The following is a 24,238-nucleotide window of genomic DNA, read 5'->3' as shown; positions in this document are numbered from 1 at the left end:
AAAGTTTTTGTTGTTACGGCAGATTTGTTCAAATTTTCAATAATTCTCAACACATATTCATATCATCAGTGGCACATTTTGGTTACAAAACATTTTTTAATCTAGATTGCGACCAATGGTTTCCTCAAGCTTTTAGGTCTGAAAAATGCACAAAGTTATCAAAATTGTGGTGATTTTGAAGCCAAGAATGACCTCTCAGGAAGAGATTTATTTCAACAAAGATGTAAGGCGTTTGATGATCTCTAAATTGATACTGATCCGTAAAAGAACCTCATTCATACCGTTTTGACATTTAATGATGAAGTTGAAATTCAACCCCATATTTGGCCCAAAGGGAACCTAAAGTGAATATTTAAATCTTTATTGTTATACCATAGCTATAATATATATTTGTATATTCAAATATTTCATCAAATACTTCGTTGGCTTGCTAGTCAATATAACAGTGAGGTGTAGTATTAAGAATATCAAACATGGAGATTTGCTGATACCCAATACAAAAGATTATCAACCTGACCACGACCTCTGTTTTATGAGTGACATAAGCTTTTATTAATTATTTACTTTCGGATCTTTTTCGTGTTTGTATAAACTATGTTAAAATTTTAAGGGTACATTAAGTTTCTAAATTTTAAGTATGTAAACATTTGATATTAAAATTTTGGCATTATACGATTTTCCTTGATTTGAAAAATAAACAAGTACTGTAATGCTTGGTTTTTCAATAATGAAATATGGTTAAATACATGTATAACCTATTTTCCCACTTGTACACTTATAGGTTCCAATTAAATATATCTTAATATTAAAAGATTGTGGACAAAAAGTATCTAAAAGTTTAATATTTATAAGTAAACAATATGTATATTAATACTATTTACAATAACAATCAAACAAATCGAATGAAGTGGTCGGGTGCTTTAGCACATGTTAATTTACCACGTACAAGTAGGCTTACCAGTAACCTGTTGTTGGTTGTAGATACGAACATATATGCTTAAATATTTATAAGTTTGAAGATGATCTTATACTTTCAGATGAAGATTTTCTTCAAAATTCATTTTGTACATACTTGAACGTGTTTACATAATTGAAGTGAAGACCAGTTATGCAACAAAGTTTATTATTCAAATCAAAACATGTATCCCACAAATTAGAAACATCATAAATTCACGTTGAAAAACTCTACGAAAATTTATTGAACATCTCAAATTGATTTTTGATAAAACGGTCTCTTAGTATGCCCTCATTGAACATTTATAGTCGTGACACGCTTAAGGATACCATAAACATATATGTTAACTTATAAAGTAACTTAAGTAAGAAAACCATTACAGGATTGCGTGATGAAGAGGTATTAATTAAATTCATATGTTATCTGATGCATTTATTCTTGTGTGTAGCTACACTTTACAAGGATCATAAATTGATAGAATTTTGATTTCGCTGATCAATCAAATTGAATAAAGTGCCATTGCTAAAAGGTGTAATTGGTATCTCAAGAAACACAAATGGATTTGATCTGTTACAAACATGTTATTAAGGTTATACTTTTCCGATGACCAGTTATGGATAATTATTGGTCACTAAACGCCATCAACGTTAAATTACATGTGTCCCAGAACAGTGGAATTTTGTTTTACAATTTAATAGAAGCTGCATTAACACGGAGACTTTGAAATCGTGCTTATTTGTCCTATATTTTTGCACTGTAATCCTCTTGAAAACTGAAAAACCACATTTATAATTAGAAAATAACTAAATAAAACAAATGATGAAAGAGTATCATGGTTTCTGAACAATCCTCTTATTATTTTTCGTTTTCGTTTTTTGTTGTTGAACAACACAACAGTGTTTGTTTACCATTCAGTGGCAAACGATCTAACGTGACAGAAAGATTTAAAAACGAATCAAAACAATGAAAAAGGCAGTATTTGCAAACTGAATCGAACGGGATAGCATGCGGGAGATAGGGACTGCCACTAGAAAAAGGATACCTCGAGGAGGACATGCTTGATCTTCTCGAAATTTCCCATCCAAAAAGGTATATACATTAAAGGTTGCAGTATGTGTTCTTTACCATAAAGAGGGCACAACAAAACTCCAAGTTTACACAAGATTTTAGATATAGTTTAAACAATATGTATTCAGATACATATTATACAAATGAAATAATATCGAAGATTTAGAAACAAGCAATTTGCTTTTATAAATCTGAGTGTCTCCTTTTACAAAAATAATACATTTATTGAACAATACATAAATATAAATACTGGCTTGCTCTTTAATAAATATATGAATATGAAAAAGGTGGAAGAAGAAGAAAAAATTACGATATTTATCCACTCTCGACAGCTAAATTTTGAATATTCAAAACGCTCGCCGAGCCTCGTTTTTAAAGAAAATTTAACTGTCTCAAGTGGATAAATATCGTATTACACTTGATGCAGTGGTAGAAATTACATATATATGTATATATTAAGTATATTATACATGTGTCTGTCCTGAATCATGTAACGAGATGAAATTCTATTCTCATCAACATTCAAAATATTCTTAAGTGAAATAGTTGTGTGTACAGTTTGTCATGCTTTGTTCTGCATGCACTCTTTATTAATTGCAGCTCGGGGGCAAACGATAACCCTATACAGTGTGATATGATTAGAATGCGACAATATATCTGCAGAGTTCATCAGATGTAGCCATCGTCAATAAAGGACTGTTGCAATTTTTTTGAGGTCAAATGCTATTTTGACTAGACTAGTAAACTATAACAGGTCCGAGAAAAAACAAATGTACAAAGGCATTAGTTCTTGAAAAATCATGCAGATGCAGAACCAAAATTTGCTATAATTGCAAACATGGCGCAGATCTATAACATTTTTAGACGAGGTATATATCGTTTTACAAAAACTATATTTAGGTTAGGAAAGATAATCTGAACAGCTTATGGCTGTTTCCAATCATTAAATTTACTAGTTTGAAGAGAAAGAGTTAATGTTTTCGGATCTGCACGGGAACCATACGGATGCGATCAATTGTGAAAAAAATACATCTACAAAAAAATAACACTATAATTTACGTAGATAAATTGTGATAAACTTAAAATAGACAATTTTGTTATGACATGAAATGGATACAACAGACACCTGTCTATAGCTGAAGACTAGATGTACATGTAATTGCTGTGCTGCTATTTGGTTATTTATCATGTCTTATTGATGATGAGCCCATATACAATGTGCATAAATGGATTATTGAACTATGATTGACTGTATATTTTGAAGGAATTAAGACGATCATGGCGTACCTAATGAAATAGCATCTCTGAAACGATAGTTCTCCTTTGTGGGTTACTAAACAGGACTTTTTGATACTTGTTCCAAACTTAATATAAATTTATGAATGAAGGCTTATGGCCCAATTTATATATATATACATATATATAAATATTAAAATGCAGTTTGAAATTTTCTTAAAATGGACAATCCAAAGATTTTACATTTTAATTGCCACATCGTAATGGCAGATTTAGATAAGGATAAGGAAAACTTGCTACTGCGGGGTGACAATGTCCGTTCGTTTGTCCGTTCCAATATTAGTTTCCGGATGATAATTTAAGTATCACTTGAATCTTTTAAATTTCAAGACGATGTCGTGGATCCAAAAACAGAGGATAAATTGGATATTCATCTTTTGGCATGTACCGTTCAAGAGATATGACATAACTTACATAAAAAGTACGGTCGCCTATTTTTGATTAAACCAACTTCAGATAAATTTTGGTTAGTATTTGTCTTATTGGCAAATCATACCGTATCTCCTTATTTTGATAGTTTTCTTCGATTTTCATACCGCGTGTACAAATCTTCCGAAATTTAAACACAATGGCATGGATCATAAAACTCAGTTAACAATTGACTATATATAAAAAAAAATCTGGGTACAACTCAGCCAATATTATCAATTTGAACACAATTTGTAATGGTTTTGACATTTGCAATTGTTTTTTTTTTCTTCAAAAACCGGGGGTAAATGTGATTTGATCACATAATTCTAGCAATCGGGCGTAAAACAGATTGGTGCATCTAATTTACACCAAGTATACCACTTAAATCTGATCTTCATTCTCAAAGAACATTATGTTTTTGAATGAATAAAACAATGAACATATAGTTTTCATTGAGTTAGCATTTATTTAAATACGGTTTCCTTACTTTTATTCATAGTTTCTGTACGGATATCAAATAATTAATTCTGGCATCAATCTATAATGTTGTTTTGTTCTTATCGAATCCATCTTAATAACACAAACACTCAGAAATGATACAAATCAAACAGAATTAATTACGTATTTTCTTTTCTATTATAAATAATAACAGTGGCTTTTACAGAAAAAAACATCATCCAAGATTACCTATAATAATGCATTGGCCTCCAAATAGATGACCAATTCAAAGAAGATCAGTTATATTCCGTAATAGATTTTACCAAAGTTGGTACAATATATTTTTGTACAAATGAAGCGAGAATTCGAACCTGACCATACAATATGTCTATCATGATCTTTCTGACACGCTTCAAACAAACGTCCATTTGCACTATTGATACATATAGTGGATAAAGTATTCCTTATCTGTATAGGTCTAGACTTATAAATAGCAAGTTTGACAGAAGTTGTCATTGTATGTAAAATAATAGACGATTTCTTAATTCTGTCAGAACCTTAATATATATATGTCTAGATCTTATTATATAGTTTTAAACATAAGTACTTCCACCAGTGATATTATACTGACAAAAAGATGCCGTTGATAGTCATATGATTACTCATTTTTTTGGTGAATGATTGTAAGCAAGAAAAGGTGGTATGAATGTCAAATAGACAACTCTTCCCAAGAGACCAATTGGTGAATATTACGATTGTAAAGTTAAAATTCATTAACGTGGCACAGGAAATTTAAAAATGGATACTAATCATTTTAGCATACCTTCCATAGTAGATGGAAGGTGCCAAATGATTTGGGCATGGTTTAATCTTGCCAGTGATTTTTGCAGCTATGCTAATCGATGTTTATTCAAAATCACATATTGGGCATAAGGGTTAGTTATACAACACATACATGTATTGCCCAAATTGGGTAAAGTATTATTTGATTTTCATATTGAAAAGCAAGTTAGAGTAAAAACGGTATCATAAAGTTCACAAGCCGGTGAAGGTAACTGTTTAATGAACAGGAAGAGGAAATTGACAGTGGGAAAAGTAAAATGGCCATGTTTACATGATGTTTCCGTCCAAATTGGCAATGGTCATTCTAATGACGTTGTGAGGTCATGTACGATGTATCTAAATCTAAACAGTTTTCACGGAAACTTCTGGAAAACTGTAGAAGAGAAACTCCTTGAAAACATATAAACTATCAAATAATAAGAAAAATTAACAGTAACAAAGGAACATCCACCGAGTTTTAGGCCATTCGTGCATTACTGTAAAGAACATTTTCTTTATTTGTTGTGATTATATTTAAAAAAAACTACAATATTATAGGATTTTTTTATGTAAATAGCCAGCTGGTTCATGTATATTTATACTTCAGAGTTCCTGATGATTTGCATTTGGTTTAATTTGCAACTAGACGTTAAGCAACCAACAATCAATCAATCAATCATTTGGTGTAATGTCATAGCATCCGCTGGTCACCGTAGTTGTTACAATTATCTATAACCGATATAAAGCCCTATTGTGAAATTTAGTGCAAATCAGCTTGGATAATCGAATCTGTGACCTTACAATACATTTTAAAGTAGTCCGAATGATTTTGCAGGTAGTCATAGACCAATGTAAGCATACACATTCCATATATTTGCAGTGAGACATTTAACAAAACACATAAATATCATTTTTACTCAAAAATCAATTAACAAAATTTGATGACAAGAAAACATCTCTTCCATTTCTCGGTAGCAATAATCAAGAAGGAGATATAAGACGTTAATGTACGTAGAGATTATCATCTTGACACATTCTCTATCAAATATTTTCCGTTTTATAGTTTAACTTTAAAAAAACAACTCACAATGGATAACATTCTGCTTTCCAATAGACATGTTTTTTCCGATGAAATAAAATTACAATAAAAAGAATATATTATTGTTTGATCTGCATATTGACGTGGTGTATACTTGATTTCCACTGGTTCCCTGTTGTGTCATGTTACTGTCGAATGATTGCTCTATTGGGAATTACTACGTAAATTCACGATCACGAGAGTTATTTTTAATAACGGATTACGTCCTGTGTTACTGATATGTACAGATTTCTCTCTGTGTTGTAAATTCTATACTTTTTCCGATACACAGATTTGTTAACCTTTTTACGCACGATTTTGTGGTTCTGTTTTTTTTTTTTTTCTTTTCAATATTTCTAAAAACTACAATACAACATCAAATCGACAACGGTGTCTTGATTATGACAGACTGCCTCTTATTACTAATGAGGTTGTACGAGTCTCATACCTTGATATTACCATTCATACTTAGTGATTTAAAACAAATCTATTATTCAAAACGCTCTTAACAAAACTCGATGCTACTCTATAATGCCCATATTAATAAATCATGTAGAAGAGTAATGTTGTAAAAACCTGCATGTGTGTCCTATTTATTTTTCAAAAGCTGTTTGTGATTTTACACTATTGTTTTAAAGCAAGCAACAACGTATGTGAGATTACATCTCCAAATCTAATAAAGAATGCTTTGAATTCTTGGAATATTAAACGGATGCATCATGGATAAGAAATAATACATTTGTAATTCAAAAATAAAACTTGTAGAAATGCCGATATGTTTTATGTAAAGATAACACATTTAACTGTTTCACTGCAAATTTTCAACATTCAAACATATTTGAATTGGAATATATCAAATAAACTCTTCAAAGATAATAGGATTAAAACTTTGTACGTTTCGTCTACATATAAGACTCAACAGTGACCCTCTAACCAATAAAAAATATAAAACAAGGCCAAATAAAGTATGAAGTATTTATTAATGACTAATAAGCTACATATATTTGACAAAACTTCAGTGCAATAGAATCGTTTTATTTGTGTTCTTCGTCTCATAGTCGCAACAAATCTCCTGACATAGCAATTTAATGACGGTTCTGAATAAATCTCAAGACATTGCAATTTGAAGACGGTTCTGAACAAATCTCCTGACATTGCAATTTAATGACGGTTCTGAATAAATCTCAAGACATTGCAATTTGAAGACGGTTCTGAACAAATCGCCTAACATTGCAATTTGAAGACAGTTCTGAACAAATCTCGTGACATTGCAATTTAATGACGGTTCTGAATAAATCTCAAGACATTGCAATTTGAAGACGGTTCTTAACAAATCGCCTAACATTGCAATTTGAAGACGGTTCTGAACAATCTCCTGACATTGCAATTTAAAGACGGTTCTGAACAATCTCCTGACATTGCAATTTTGAAGACGGTTCAGAACAAATCTTCCGACATTGCAATTTTGAAGATGGTTCACAGCAAATCTCCAGACATTGCAATTTTGAAGACGGTTCTGAATATATTTCCAGAAATTGCAATTTGAAGACGGTTCTGAATGAATCTCCTGACATTGCAATTTTGAAGACGGGTCATAACAAATCTCCTGACATTGCAATTTTGAAGACGGTTCAGAACAAATCTCCTGACATTGCAATTTTGAAGACGGTTCAGAACAAATCTCCTGACATTGCAATTTAAAGACTGTTTTGAATGAATATCCAGACATTGCAATTTGAAGACGGTTCTGAACAAATCTTCTGACATTGTAATTTGAAGACGGTTCTGAACAAATCTCCTGACATTGCAATTTGAAGACGGTTCTGAACAAATTTCACGACATTGTAATTGAGACGGTTCTGAACAAATCTCAAGACATTGTAATTGAAGACGGTTACCAGCAATCATTGGTTTGATCGAAATGAAATGTTTTTTGAGATGTGGATATTCCTTTCGTCGTTGCGCTGAAATCCAGTATTATAATAATAATTTCCGTAAATACAGCTTACTGGATTTACACAATATAAATATCCAATAGATATTATACAGCATAATATAACATTACACAAATTATACAAATCAATGAAAGAATTAAGTGGAGTATGACATACAGACATATTAAACTAAAAGTAAACATTTGAATAATTAACCAATACGTGCTTTTTCTGCAGAAAATAAATATTTTCCTAGGTTGTTTAGCTCTATGGCATTTTTTACAGAGAACAGATGTACTAATTCAAAAGTAGATGGTCTCTCATAGTAATAACTACATTTTATGTTGCTATATTTATCACATTCTAAAATAAAATGATACTCATCTTCAATAGCATTTTTATTACACATACTACACAAACGTTCATTTCTGGCTATACTATATTATCTACCTGTTTCTATACATAGTACATCAGCATTAATTCTAATCTAGTAACATAAGAAATATACAAACTGTTTAATGGACGACTAAGGTAAAATTGCATAGTGTGGCCATCGTGTAAATACTGATACAAAGTACATTTCGGCGAATTTTCAAAATATGATAAACCTTCAGATATATAATTATTTATTACTCTTTGTTTAAATTCACTCAAAAATAATTGACTGTTTCTAACTCTCTGTGAAAACCAAACATCACTAAAACCATATTTACATAATATATCTCGTACTTTAGAAGACCAATATAGCCTGTCATTTGGCTTCACACAACTACATTCGTACATATCTTTATATACATCTTTTAAAATACAGTTCTCTGTGTCTAACAATCTCAACCAGTAGGTTACAATTTTCAAATATCTATTTACATACAAGGGCATTCTACCCAACTCAAAATATACCATGTTATTAACAGTTCCTTTTCTAACTTTTAAAATTCTTTTCATATAATATAGATGCAATTTTTCTATATCTTCGGCTTTATGAAAGCCCCAGACTTCACTGGCATAATTCACTATACTTGTAACATAAGTGTCAAATAAAGATAGTAAAGTTTCTATATCAAAAAATTCATCATATGTTTTGCTAACGGCCTAGCCACAATCAGATGTGCATTTTGTGTTTCACATGAAGTCAAAAATGAGTATCACCTCTGGGAAAAACTCTTTTGATATTTTGGTTCAAAAATGGTTTAAATTATGAAAAAATGCCATCGTTAGGCTAACACTGGAAGCATTTATATAATTCCATGCAGTTTTTGAAGGAAATATTTAATATTTTTATTAAATAAATGGTGTTTAAAAACTGTATAATTTTCTTTAATGGTTGCCTTCAAGACATGGTCACCAGTGACAGATTTTTGGTCAATGACAAAGACAACAAAATATGTTTAGAACTATTGAATATCAAACATTTTAATTGAAAAAAAAAATAACAAGAACATGTTTGACTCACAGTTATTTCAAACAACAGTAGCTTTCTTTGATCATTAATCTTATCTGATAAAACTGCATCTAAAATTATCTATAAATAACAAAACTTCTAAAAAAACCCTTTCTTTTGGTGTAGAGAACATTAAAATAACTTGATGCATATTCTTACAATAAACAATCAAACTTAGCAATACAATTTATATGTTTTGTCTACGGACAAGACATTGTATTCATATTTAATGAAATGCATTATTAAAACCTAATTTTGATATAGCTGAAAGTGTTATCTTGAAAGAAAAAACATACATTTTATCAGGTTTATCTATCAAATGATGCTTAACTTCGAGAAAAATGGAAACAAATACATTTTGATAATGTCTACGGACAAGACATTTTATTGATATTCAATTAAATGCTTTCAAAGATGATTGTTAAAGTTAAGATTAAAAGTTACTAATTAAGTTTTAAGTGGTGTTTTTTAATTTTGGAAAATATAAAAATGTACCCATAATTCTTTACATATCTCAAAAATTTATTGATTAAGCCAAAATGAAGACACATTCTTTTAACTGAAATCCATATGTCTGACTGTTTAAAACAATCAAACTATTATTAAAACTCAATTTTGACATAGTTGAATGTGTTCTCTTGAAAAAATAACATACATTTTACCTATCAAATTAGGCTGAACTCGAGGAAATTGGATACGAATATATTGTGGTAATGTCTACGGACAAGACAATTTCAGTTAAAAAAAAAATCTGTTAGAATTAATTGTGACTATATTTATGTTGAAAATACTGAGTTTTAATTTGAATAGATAACTTTCATCACTTATAAATAAGATTTAAGTTCCATAGCAGACAAATAATTGAATTTAATACTTGTTATGTACAAGTGTCTTGTCCGTAGACACTTCCTCATCTGCTGTTAATACTGAAATGCAAAAGATAAAGTTAAAGAGAGAGAAATACTTTTTCTTCATTTGATTTAGTTAATCTTTTAAGGTATGCAGCAACTGGAATAAACAATACTGAAGTAAAATAAGGTATGCTTTTTATGACTGATAATCTGACACTTTTTAAAATCCACTCCTGTAAAGTAATTTTACAAAAATTGAGAACACTTAAATTACCATTTATTTATTTAAAATAAGATATTTCTAAGTTTAAACAACACATAGGACTAATTAAGACCCATAAAGCCAAGCAATATTGATAAAAAGACATGTCTACGGACAAGACATGTGTCTACGGACAAGACATTCTGACATATTTTTGAATTTTTCCCTCTATTAATAGATGGTAGAAAAAAATGTTAGTAGTGTTTTCATATCTACAAAAGAACAGGAACTTAGCAATGCAACATTAATGTAATTATGCTTCCAGTTTACTAGGGAATGCATGTCTACGGACAAGACATTTTTTCACTTTATTTGTATATCCAACTTTGATGGCATATTTCTCCAGCTAGGGTACTTCAATTTTGATAAATGAGGTAGTTTTTGATAATGTATATACTAGAAGAGAAAACAAAACACATAATAGCATAAATTTGATTTATTTTTCTCTTTTATCATTACACTGAGCAAGCTAAAAACAAAAGTACAAAATTGCATAACAAGCACATAGTATTCAACTTTTTATCATAACTTTGTAACCACTGAAGATTTTTTGTTGCAACAAACAGTAAAAGAAAGATGAATAAATTGTCTATAGAAATGAACCAATAATGTAGTTCAAATTAAGTTCACTTATTAACTATCCATTGATAAAAACAGCGAAATTTTAAATGAAACAACATAACGTGAAATTTTGCCCATTTTCAGCATGTATTTTAGTGTTTTTTTTTCAAAACGGTAACACCTATACATGATATTTGATATTCATTGTGAAGCCCTACATTCTCTTCTTCAGTTCAAAGATGTATTACTTATGTACAGTTTATCTTCTTGTCTTTACAAGCCTATAACATAGACCCAATATGAAATGCACATCTGATCTTGGCTAGGCCGTTAGTAAGCTGAAAGTAGCCTTTCTATCCTGTTCAGTTAGTGTCTTTTGTGTTATAGTAAATATACTGGTATAATTAAACAATAAACCCAGGTTAAAAAATTCATTACATACTTCTACTACTTTACCATTTAAATACCATTTTTTTTCGTTATCTTTTATTTTACCTCTTTTACGAAAAATTACAATTTTTGTCTTGCTTAGATTTATATTTAACCCATACTGTGATGAACACTCATTCACTGTATCTGTCATTTTTTGTAACTCAATAACACTTTCACTAAAAAGAACTGTATCGTCTGCGTACATGAACAAATATAAATTTAACATTCTGACTTCATATGGCTCAATACCCTGTTTGATTAATTCTATTTCTATAATATCATTTACATAGAGCAAATATAAAAAAGGGGATAATGACTCCCCTTGCATCAATCCTGCTTTACAACTAAAAAACTCTGAAAACTGACCATCTAACTTAATATTCAAAACTTTAGCATTTTTTGCCATAAAACGAGATGTGGAACGCTATCAAAAGCTTTAACATAATCAATAAAGCAACAATATAATCGTTTTCCTTTACGTAAAGATTTAGCTATAACAGAATGAAGAGCAAAGATTGCATCCCTTGTACCACATCCTGGAATGAAACCAAATTGCGCATCTGTCAAAATACTGTTTTCTTTACACCATTTCATCAATCTAGTATGTATCACCGATGTGAATAACTTTCCAACGTGAGAAACCAGTGATATTCCTCTATTGTTACCCGTATCATGCATCGAGCCATTCTTGAATAGTGGTACTAATACGCAAGTAACCCATACTTCTGGGAACCATCTGTACATAATATAACATTAAAAAGCTTGCATTGTAACGGCAAAAGGACAGTTTTACTTTCTTTAATAAAATCATTTAAAATATTGTCATTTCCTGGTGCTTTTTCACGTTTTAGTTTCTTCACACATGTCTATTTCTTGCTCTGTAAATGGGCGATCTAATTCTGAATAAACCACATCATAGTTTTCATCATTTACTTGACCATCTATAATACTGTCTTTCGATACTAAGTTCTTGAAATGTGTGACAAAGTCATCTAATGTTAAATTACTATTAAGTGTTTTTCTTTTTCTTCTAAATTTTCTGTAAAAGTATTTTGGGTTGGTTCTTCTCATCGAACTAAACATATCTCCTCTCTGGGTTTTGTAACGCCTTTTTTTAAGTATTTTCCATACGCTTAAACCTTTGTTTTGAAATATTTAAGTAAAGTCTATTTTCCTCACTTCTACATAAATTAAACTGTGATAAATTAAATGCTCGTTTGTAAGTCCGGTATAACTCTTTACATTCGTCACTTATCCACGGCTTATCACGTTAATACCAGTTACTCCCAAATTTCGTTTTTTGTCGTTACAATAATCACACTTAACAGTTTTAATCACTTTTCTTTTTGTGTATTTTTCTGTAATGTTTAAAAAAAATGTCGCTCGTTTCAGCCACAATATCGTCAATATTGTCCGTTTCATTCAAACTATTCACAAGATCGCTTATTTTATCTGCACTTGCACAAATGTCTCTCTTTATGTCATCTTTATACTCTTCATTCCACTTATAGGTATTATATTTTATAATTTTACATGAATAAAAATCAGTTAAGGATAATCCTTTCAGTTTGAAATCAAGAATTACAGGTGCATGACATGAAAATGTATTAAAATTACCAATCATAAAATTATTTACTATAGAAAAGATTCATGAGATAATAACACATAGTCAATAACGCTACAACCATTTTTTTTTTTAAATGTAAATTTACCACTGCTTTTCCCAAATCGTCCATTACATACTCTAACCCCAGACTTACACAAGTCCAAAATCTTTCGACCAAAAGTGTTAGCAGGCTTTATGTCCTCCGTAGTTCGCTCACAAGGTAAATCAGGTGTGTAATCAATTAAACCACTTATATCACTTTGTAATTGAGTACTCAATAGATCATGCCCTATAAAGTCGTTTGCTTTACCAATTCGGAATTCAGGTCACCAATTATAGCAATGTTACCTAATGTACCATAATGCTCTATATGTTCCTGTAAAACTTTAAATACGTCACAGTCATATTTGCGGTAAAATATATTTTTATCTGGTGGTACATATATAGCACATAAATATAAATCATTACAATCAGACATTATACTATTGCTTATTTTCAACCATGTCATACTGTCTGCTCAACATTTTAAGACCTCAAGATACGAATTTAACCACTTTTTATGAAAAACAATAACACCGCCTCCATTTCATTTCTACGGAAGCGTATTAGCGCCACACATTTATATGCATAATAATCGGATTGTTATAAACATAAACAATAAATACATTGAGACTGTATGGGAAACATGAAACATAAAATAAATTGACTGAAAATAATGTATAGAAAGGGCAAATAATTCGAATGGATTACAAAACAAATCGATAAAGTTTCAACAGAAAGAGAAATGGTAATGGTAACATATAAGAGATCTAACTTCAAAGATAAAGTTGGAAATACCTCATCGATTAGAAATAGGCCAACATCGCACGTAAATATATTAAGACTAGAATACGTGCATCTTCAACATATCAATGTAGGAGAGATTGCTTTCTTGGAAATCAAGAGTCTTCCTGTTTATAATCTTTTCATTGGTTCAATCTTTGTGACTCTGCATCATACATAATAAGCCAGGAATAATTATGACAGTTTAAAAAAACAATCATTCGTTTGAGGTGTTAAAGCTTTTGATTTTGCCATTTGTTAAAGGAATTTCTGTTTTGAATTTTTGTTGGAGTTCCGTATTTTTGTTGTTTTACCATGTATTATTTATTTCTCAATTGACAAAATATGTAAACAGTTAAAAAAAAAATCCTAAAACTGTTGGGTTTAGTTTCATAGCTTTTTTTTCTATTGATGAAATACCATACTTCGGAGAGTGCTAACTCACGGTACAAAACGGCTGCATTTATTACGATCTTTAACTTTCATTTTATCTTTTCCCCTGCATCTTCTTCTCAAATAATTACAAAACTACAGTTATTACCCGTTACGATTTGAAAGGAATTTTGCACAATAAATGTGCAACTGTGTAACCTCTCTTTAGGTTTTTGCAAACTACTTCTAACATATTTGTTGTCATACGCGCACTATAAGAGGTTTCCATCAATATAATTGCCCGATTAATTGAAGACTATAATACAAAAAAATGTTTAATTCCTTAAAATGATGAAATCTTATATCTAAAAAATATTGAATTCGATTTGTAATTAATATTTTTGAGTTAGTACGTCACCATCAAATAACAGAGACGAACTAGGACTAGAAAAGAAATATTAACAATGTCAACTACACGGGTGTCATTCGGTTTATCGAGAGAAATGGGCGTGAAAGAATATCTAACGGCGGTCAAGTATTGAGAGACGATCGTGAAAGTTCTGGTAACGGATCGTGAAAGAAATTTAATCGAGAAGACATATGAAAGGTCAGTAAATATTCTAATTTAATTAATTACACAGACACATTTACGACAAAATAAAACTGTCTGTCAAAATGGTTCAACATTATGATCAGTATGTCAGAATATCCAGTTTCAAAAGTACACAGTTATTACAAAACGACAAAAGGCAGATTGCTTCTCGACATTTCAATGACATAAAAAATGTAAACAAACACGATTTTTTCACAAATTCGACTAGATAAACTACCTTTATCAAAATAAGGGCATTGTATTTGAATTAATTAAACGGTTCTCATAGTTATTTCGTATAAATATAATCTGAAACTTGGTTAATAAAGAACTATTCACACAAAATTGATTTTTTGGATCGTGAAAGATCACGTACCGCATTTTTGAAGATCGTGAAAAGGATCGTGAAAGATCTGATGCTAGTTTTATAAATTGACCATAAACCCACTTTTTCATGGTATGGTATCAATATTTCTGACCTGACACTACGTACTTTTTATTGCTTAATTCATTAGAATTTAATATGCAATGTTTCGGGTTTTTTCGGGAATAATCCCAGGTAAACCCTCATCAGAGGTCGACCTTTATATATTTATTTCGTATCTAGTATCATAGATAGATGTGTGACTGTTTCATAACAGTTTTTTTAATTTATTAACTACACGTGCATATATGTCTACGTTGTAGCTAGTCTTTTTACAGACTCTAGATACGAAATAAATATATAAAGGTCGACCTCTGATGAGGGTTTACCTGGGATTATTCCTGAAAGAACCCGAAACATTGCATATTAAATTCTAATGAATTAAGCAATAAAAAGTACGTAGTGTCAGGTCAGAAATATTGATACCATACCATGAATAAGTGGGTTTATGGTCAATTTATAAAACTATTTCATGGATGAAGATTCATTTTAGTGGTCAAGTCCGTATCGAAGATTCGTTAAGTTTAGGATAACTGTCTGTTGTTATGATTGTAAGTTGTATATTTTCGACTTGTGCAAGGTTTCAACTAACATTGAACTCATTATCATGCATCATTCGGCAATGTTTGTTTTATGTTGTTTGGCCTTTTGAATATATACATGTATGCAATAGCGACAATATGTTTCGTGTATGGTGTACATGTCTGTCTTCATGTTTCTTATATGACCATGATGACTTCAATTTTGTTTGATTTATTGAATGATAGAAAGATGTCTATGTCTGGCTGTCGGTCAGGGTTCATATACTTTTGACCTTATGTTTCGAATTAATTGGCTAAGCACAACTTTTACATTTGTCAGTTTCTAAGGCACTGTAAAGATCGGAACACATTAATTTGGTGTACGGGATATTTGTAGAGATCTGTATGGCATGGTTCATCCGACCTTGACCTTTTTTATGAAACATTGATAATCTTAAGCGCATTTGACACTTCTAGTAAAACCCTTTATATTATAGACGTTCAACAAATATACTATCATAAGTAAAGCAATCAAGACATTACAGCATTTGCGCTTTGGTATTCTATAATATGTACTATAAAGTTAAATCAATCCTTATCTGCGTTGTTTATAAAGAACTTAAAAAGTTCTGTTGCACAAAATGTTGGTTATCGTTCAATCCAATATTAAACATGAAATGTGCTGTTTTTGCTATTATTTTTTGTTTGATGGATAACATTTTGGTTTAAACGTTGCATATCCATATTATTGGCTAACTAGTGTTTGTGTGCTTGAAGTGCACTAGACCGATTCAAAGAGCTGAATCGTTCACACTTATTTAGACACGTTATTAGTTGTTTTTTTTTAACTTTCGAGGTTAAGTGTTGAATAGAAAAAAAAGATAATAGCTTTAATGTTCATCCTTATCAAAATAGTTACAGGCTTCAACCACTTGCAGATTTATTAAATGGTAAAAGAAATACTGATTTCTGATTACTAGTATAAAGTCTGGTCACGCATTTTCTTTCACGATCGAAAAAATACGTTGCCTGATCTTTCACGATCAAGTTTGATGGAAATTCAAGAAATTCAAGGTTTTCATAAACAAATTAACGCTTTTAATGGAAGAACATACTTTAATTTTACTGTACTATCAGATAGACCAAAGATTAAATTTCAAATATATCATGATATTCTGAAATATGACCATTATAGGTACACAAAGCGTGTTATTGGTAATTAATTTCATAGACACGCATTGCGCCTTTTGTGTTTTTTCAAAAAGTACTTCATATTTTCTTTATCTTCTTTCACAGTTATGTTGAGGAAGTTATACCATTTTGACAGACATATTTTTTTGTTCGGATTTGTTCCGCGTTTTGAAAATTTAGCGATTTTTTCAAAGATTCTGAACTAAAATGTACATTAAATGCCTTTCACGATCCGTTACCAGAACTTTCACGATCGTCTCTCAATGCTTGACCGCCGTTAGATATTCTTTCACGCCCATTTCTCTCGATAAACCGAATGACACCCGTGAACTAAAGTAATGCTTGATTAATTGATGTTTGCTCAACGTCTAGTGGCAATATTTCATGTATTCGGTTTAAAGTCCCTATTCCGACTGGGCGTGGCTGCATATTCATACAGCCCGCACAGACAAATAAACGCCGACAGAAGCAAGGGTTTTACTGCTGGAACCGATCGAGAGGGAGACCAAAGAATGGCCATATTCCTCTTTCCCAGTTAACCCTGAGGTTTTTCGGAGACTTTGTATTCTTATATACTGTTTATCAAGTTATACATCAAATAGCTAAAAACTTATCCTTTGCTAGGTTGTGTTACTTGTTTATCATTGTTATCAAAATTAATCGGGACATTTATAACTATTTATCATGCGTCTTTACATGTGTCTGTCAAAACTTAAATAACTTGTAACTTCTTTCGTTTGCTCTTTCAGCCTGACAAAATTAAATAAATTGTGCCTGATATTCATATGATGAAGACATAATTTTTCAATCAGTTTAATTGAGGTCCGGAGCTGGCATGTCAGTTAACTGCTAGTAGTCTGATGTTATTTATGTATTATTGTCATGTTGTTTATTTTCTTTGGTTACATCTTCTGACATCATACTCGGACTTCTCTTGAACTGAATTTTAATGTGCGTATTGTTATGCGTTTACTTTTCCGCATTGGCTAGAGGTATAGGGGGAGGATTGAGATCTCACAAACATGTTTAACCCCGCCGCATTTTTGCGCCTGTCCCAAGTCAGGAGCCTCTGGCCTTTGTTAGTCTTGTATTATTTTAACTTTTAGTTTCTTGTGTACAATTTGGAGTTTAGTATGGTGTTCATTATCACTGAACCAGTATATATTTGTTTAGGGGCCAGCTGAAAGACGCCTCCGGGTGCGAGCATTTCTCGTTGCATTGAAGACCTGTTGGTGACCTTCTGCTGTTGTCTGCTCTATGGTCGGGTTGTTGTCTCTTTGGCACATTCCCCATTTCCATTCTCAATTTTATTACATCAGAAAAGCAAAATCTAATGAACTTAATGCTTAATATACATATTCAATAGCTTAGTTAATATTTAGTATCGCAGTAACTTCCTGTTCCCTGGTTGAGTAATACAATCATTTGTCTAAATGATCCATGTCTATCTCCATTCCATTGATTCAGATCATTTAGGATGTATAATCCATCTTAACGCTACGTCAATTCTGAAGGCTTTTGTGCCTTCGTGTCACAAACTAATTACACAGAATGGACTTTTAACATTCATGAATTGTTTTTACATCTAAGAAACTGTACTGATATAATTAGATCGCCTAGATGCATTTGTATTCCATCATTTTGACTGACATGGTGTTTAGAAGTGATGCTTTATGTACATATGTACCAATAAAACGCAACACCCACGATTGCACGTGCTGTTCCTGGTAACAACGCGAAGGCATTCTTGAAACAGAACACAGTAAAGGCTTGATTTCACTCGTTATTTCGTTGGTTTTGGCATACTAATGTATTTCTAAGGATTGCTCATTCTCATTGTAGTTTAAAGGGGATGTGAAAGCATTGTCTGTTTGCACAATTTTTGGCCCTTATCCCAATTTCGAACATACTGCTCTATACCGTTGCTTATATTTGAGAACAAACCTTTACAATTTTATGACAAACAATGTGGTTGGAAAGTTTCTAATTGTGAACGGTCAGTTATTAGCTCATCTATTTCAGCACATTCAAACAAAGGAAATACCTCTAAGATGATGCGACATTCAGTACGTTTTTTACCCTTTCCGTGATGGAGAGATGCTGTTGTACAAGGCAGCTGCTGTATAAAGGGTTCTCATTTGTCAAGTTTGAAAAGGTGCACTTACTAGAGCTCTTTAGAAAGAGTAGCAATTCGTTTGCAGTAGTCTTCGGCAATCTCGATAATTGTTAAATGATTTACGTTCTTCACTAGAACTAGTCCAATTGTCGTAGTCCCAATCTGGAAAAGGACTAATAGCCCAGTGCAACAAGACAGTATTATTTGCTCGCCAGGAGCAACACTAGTATCACTGGTGTATCAGTTTGTTCTGATATCTGTGTTGGTCAAACTTTGTGTTTCTGGTCTGTAGTTTTGTAGTCTTTTGTCCGTCATCCCCCGACTGATAGTTAGTTATCTTCTTTTTTTCTACTGACTTATTTTCTATTATAGCCAATTTTAATATTATTATAAGAAGAAAGAAAGAACCGACATATATGCACGTCCTGGAAAAAAAAGCTCACTTCTCATACATTTAGCAATATGAAAACGGTCCTTTAAACCTCATGAATTTTTTATTGTTGTTTTTTGAAGTGTTTAACACAATAAGAAAATAATGTTTGTAAGCACATTAGTTGCTTTTTACATCGTGTTGACAAATCTTTGTGGCTGTTATTATAAATTCTCTTTCAGACAATAAACAAATGCATGTGTTATTAATGTTTCCTATTACAATGTATTAACGCGTTTACCCTTTGTCTGTTTGTTATTATTACATTGTGTATTGTATCAATTTCTTATCAATGGATTTTGATAGATCATAAAAATGAATAAAACATTCGTTGTCTGGGAAACAATATTTTTGTGTGAATGTCTTTTTCAATTAAAACCTTAAATCGCACATGGAATTTAATTTATTTTAATTTTTCATTATAAAACTATTGATCATTTGGTACTTTGGGACATATAAACTTGTACAAATGAGTATTTTCATAAAAATGATCGCACAAATATTGTTAAACAAAGTAGTTTTCATATTTTTTCTCTTCATAATTTATCATAATCGCTGAAAATTACTTGTTTCTGTTTAAATGTTTTGGTCCGTATAATTTGTAGAATATATTAATGTTCGATTTCTTTTGACTTGCTTTGGGGCGTTCAATCAAATCGTCGTGGACATGTTTAAAGAACTCTTAAAACCATTTGATGTTTATTTTTAGTAAGAATTTTTAACTTTTTGACATACCAACGGGTTTCAAATACAACCATCGTCCTAGAATTGTATGAAATAATTAACTGGGCGTTAAGCAATTAACAATCAATCAATCAAATGCACCCCTTACAGAAGTCTTCGCCAAAATAATTCACTTTCTTGTATTTTAAGCTAAACAGACTATCTTGAGCAAAGCACTTTTTGATTGTTTTCATTCAAACTATTTCTATTTGTGCTTTTCTTTTTAATCAAATCTAAACGGTTTATATTAAACTTGTTCATGTCCATATTATGTCTGTGATAATGGTTACTTGATGTAAGAACTCTATTCTATCGATTAAAAATTGAAATGAATAGAGGTAAACGTTGATATTATATACATATATAGTAATGTAAAGCGTTACCATCGGGAATTCATTAAGACTGTTGCTTGGTTCGTATTTCTCTAACCTAATATGCTTGTTTCGACTTCGTCATATAATTGTAGAATCCCTCTTCTGAGCATTTTGACTTGTCAAATGCCATTTGCTCCAACAAGTAACTTCCTTGTAAATAATCTTGCTAAACACGGACATTTTAACTAAAAGCTTCATGCCAGATGAAATTGTGTTATCCGTAGAGTATGCCTCACCATCAATCAAATGCATCTGATACGGCCAAAGTTTTCATTTCACTGTTGTTTTTGTTGGGTATTTTTATGCCTGTTCTTCCTTGTGTATATACCTTCATTTTTGGTTGCAATCAGTAGATATTGAGGTAAAGATTAGAAAAGAAGGCATCGATGAATTTTGTCCCTATGACACCCGTACAGTAATCATAGCAAACAACGGACCCTTTTCTGTCGTATTTTATATATGAGTATGATTTTTCTTCTTATTCAATTAACGTAACTTTAGATCGAATCGGTGGCATAACTTCGGATAAAACACAGCTGCTTCAAGTCCGACTAAATCAAAATAGTATCGTTTACTAAGCAGGGACATCTGTCGTAACAAATCACAAACGATTATTACGGACTAGGTTCTTGTGTGTTACAGGAAAGGCGGTTACCGAACGATCCCCCATTAACAGACAATGTTGCAAAATGACAGCTATGACTTGTATTACAACAAATTTTCAATAAAAAAAAAATGTGTGTACTATGGCTTTGTAATTCCTAATAAACCTTTTTTTTTCTATAAAAAGCTGCGTTAACAATAGCTTTGTAATGAGTTATTTAAGCGTAAGTTAAACAAATCAAACTTTGGCAAGTTAAATTGAAAACCTTTTAATATTCCATGGATTTTAAATACTTTACTTCAATCCTATCTAGTCGAATTTCCGCTATTTATTTTCTTCATTTTACTTTAAAATCTGGAATTTGGTACAAAACAAAAGAAATTGTCAAATACATTTTAATCAAGTTTTTAAAATGCAATGAATTCAAAGCAGCTTACTGTTGAATGTATGTGGTACAAGCCTGGAAATCACAATTCGTTTTAAACTGAAAGTGATGACAAATTGGACAGTCTTTAGAGTATATCTATAACCAGTAGCACAATTATCAGTCAAAGTAATTCAATAATCATAAAATGTCAGCTACATATCGATGGTTAGTAAAATACGTTATAAGGAACATAATTAAGCTTCGTTAAAAAGTCTTTATTTATATAGTTTATCTGTATTATGGAGGTTGTATTTGCGAAGTATGGTTATAGATTTTTCAGATAACGTAATAGTCATACAGGTACATATTTATGACGGCTATAACCCGAAAAATTCAGCCGTTTAAAAATAGCAGCTTTACATCGGGTGCAGTAGGAACAAAATCGGACTATTTGATGGGTTGATTTTTTTCGAATGAAATAGTCTCAATCAAAAAGAGTTAATAGATATAGGAAGATGTGGTCTGAGTGCCAATGAGACAACTCTCCATCCAAATAACAATTTATAAAAGTAAACCAGTATAGGTCAATGTACGGCCTTCAACACGGAGCCTTGACTCACACCGAACAACAAGCTAACGAGAAACGAGAAACAGCAAGTTTAGTCCGAGAAGTTTGTATTTCGAAAATTCTTTCAATATCAAAAGTGTGAACATTCTTGTTGGGCTAAGATTAGCCAGACTATGGATTGTGCAACAGTTTACCGGTAATGGCTCAATTGAAATTCTAACAGTAGCATTTACTGATATATGATACAAATCCATGACGATGGAATTTCGGGTGAGATTTCGATTGCCTTTTTCAGCTGATTCGATATCTTTCCGTTTGATGATTGTTACTGTTTATTGACAATTACAGGTAAACAGCGTACTTGACTTCCTGTGATGGTATATTATGCTAAAAACTTTATCATTCCTCAAATTGAAGATGTTTAAAATCACGTGAAATCGTTCCATTATGACTAAGAAACATGTAAACCTTTTTCTGAAAATATTTTTTTTATGTTTCATTTTCTTTCGTGTTACTTTAAAGCATTTTTACACATTTTGTATTGATAAAATTTTCGAATGCATCTACAGGGACATTAAGAATAATGATAACGATCTTATTACTTGTCATGTTTTCGTTTTGTTCCATATCTACGCTGGTCGTAACTGAGTAAAACTTCATGTCTCTATAAAGAAGGTGAAGACAAATGAAAATATTTCTGCTGATTGTTCTGCTACATATTGCATTTACAAGTCTCAATGTTCTGTGCAGTTCACATGTTTAAAGAACATGTAACTTTTGGGTATGCTTTAACTTGAATTTCGAATATGAATAGCTATATGTAATATCTATATTTTGCCTCTCAATTCATCCCTTCAATGTCCTTCCAAACTTTTCTGTAATCTTTTGACTTATCACTTTAAATCATATTATATAATTTAAATTTTACCTCAAGATTACTTTTAAATTAGTTTAAATATTTATAACATAAGTCAAAAGAAACTGGCAGATACTGTAATTCATTCAATCGACTTCCTTTTAGCAAACATTTTAATCTATGTGCATTGCTGTGTCATGTTTATTCTAATCAGTTTTACGTAACAATGATTAAAGACTAGTGCATGTTTAATCCTTAATGGTTTTAAAACTTTTGTGTTATATGCATTAAGTGATAAATTCATTCAACTTCCTACAGGTTTACATATTTAATATAAACAAAGTGTTAAATTCTTGTGATGTTTAGATGTATAGGTTTTAATGCACACTAGATATGCATTTCTGATTAGATAGTTAAGATCAATTTGACGTTTTGTTTGTATTTCATATCAATTAATGTATTGGTTGTTTCTACATGTTTCATTTATTGACAGAACACCTGGCTTTCCTTTTGTGTCTGACCATGGTATAGATCAAATCGCATAACATGTTGTTTTTCCACATTCACCAAAGTTAGAATAATCGATGACATTTGAAATGATGATTTCCAATTCCTCGTGTAGAGCAATAATTGATATTTTAGCTGCTGCACTACGCCTTTGAAACAAAATCTAAGCAGAACTGGGGTGATAAAATATGTCATATATATTAGAGGTGATAAAAAAAAAAAACATGAGAAAATGTTTTCACCTAAAAATGTCATGGTGTTATTTAAATTCCTTCTCTTGTTTAATTTGAATGATTAACTGTTGATAAGTGATAATAATCGTTACGGTACCATTACTTAAACGAATAAAATGGTATGTTTGACCTAACCAATAAAATTGTTTGGGAAATGTTATTATAGAATAGAGAATGTAAACGATGACCGTTTCAAAGAAACAACTACCAACCAAAAAGCAGAACACGTCCAAAGGCCACAAATGCTTCAAAGCAGTGAAAAAATCCCACACCCAGGGGCAAGATTTTAAACACATGGTCCAAAACAATAATGTATACTAAAATTGAGAATGGAAATGAGGAATGTGTCAAAGAGACAACAACCCGACCATAGAACAGACAAC

General features: G+C 31.2%; 1 protein-coding gene across 4 annotated transcripts in view; it reads left to right on the top strand.

The window, feature by feature from the left end:
- LOC143065151 (calcitonin gene-related peptide type 1 receptor-like) overlaps positions 1-24,238 on the top strand; it is a 109,398-nt gene that overhangs the window by 48,503 nt on the left and 36,657 nt on the right. The gene's annotated exons all lie outside the window — the stretch shown is intronic.

This window comes from Mytilus galloprovincialis, chromosome 2 (genome assembly GCF_965363235.1).
Source record: "Mytilus galloprovincialis chromosome 2, xbMytGall1.hap1.1, whole genome shotgun sequence".
Lineage (NCBI taxonomy): Eukaryota > Metazoa > Mollusca > Bivalvia > Mytilida > Mytilidae > Mytilus > Mytilus galloprovincialis.
Note: the sequence above shows the minus strand (reverse complement) of the source record. Positions and strands in the feature narration are given on the sequence as shown.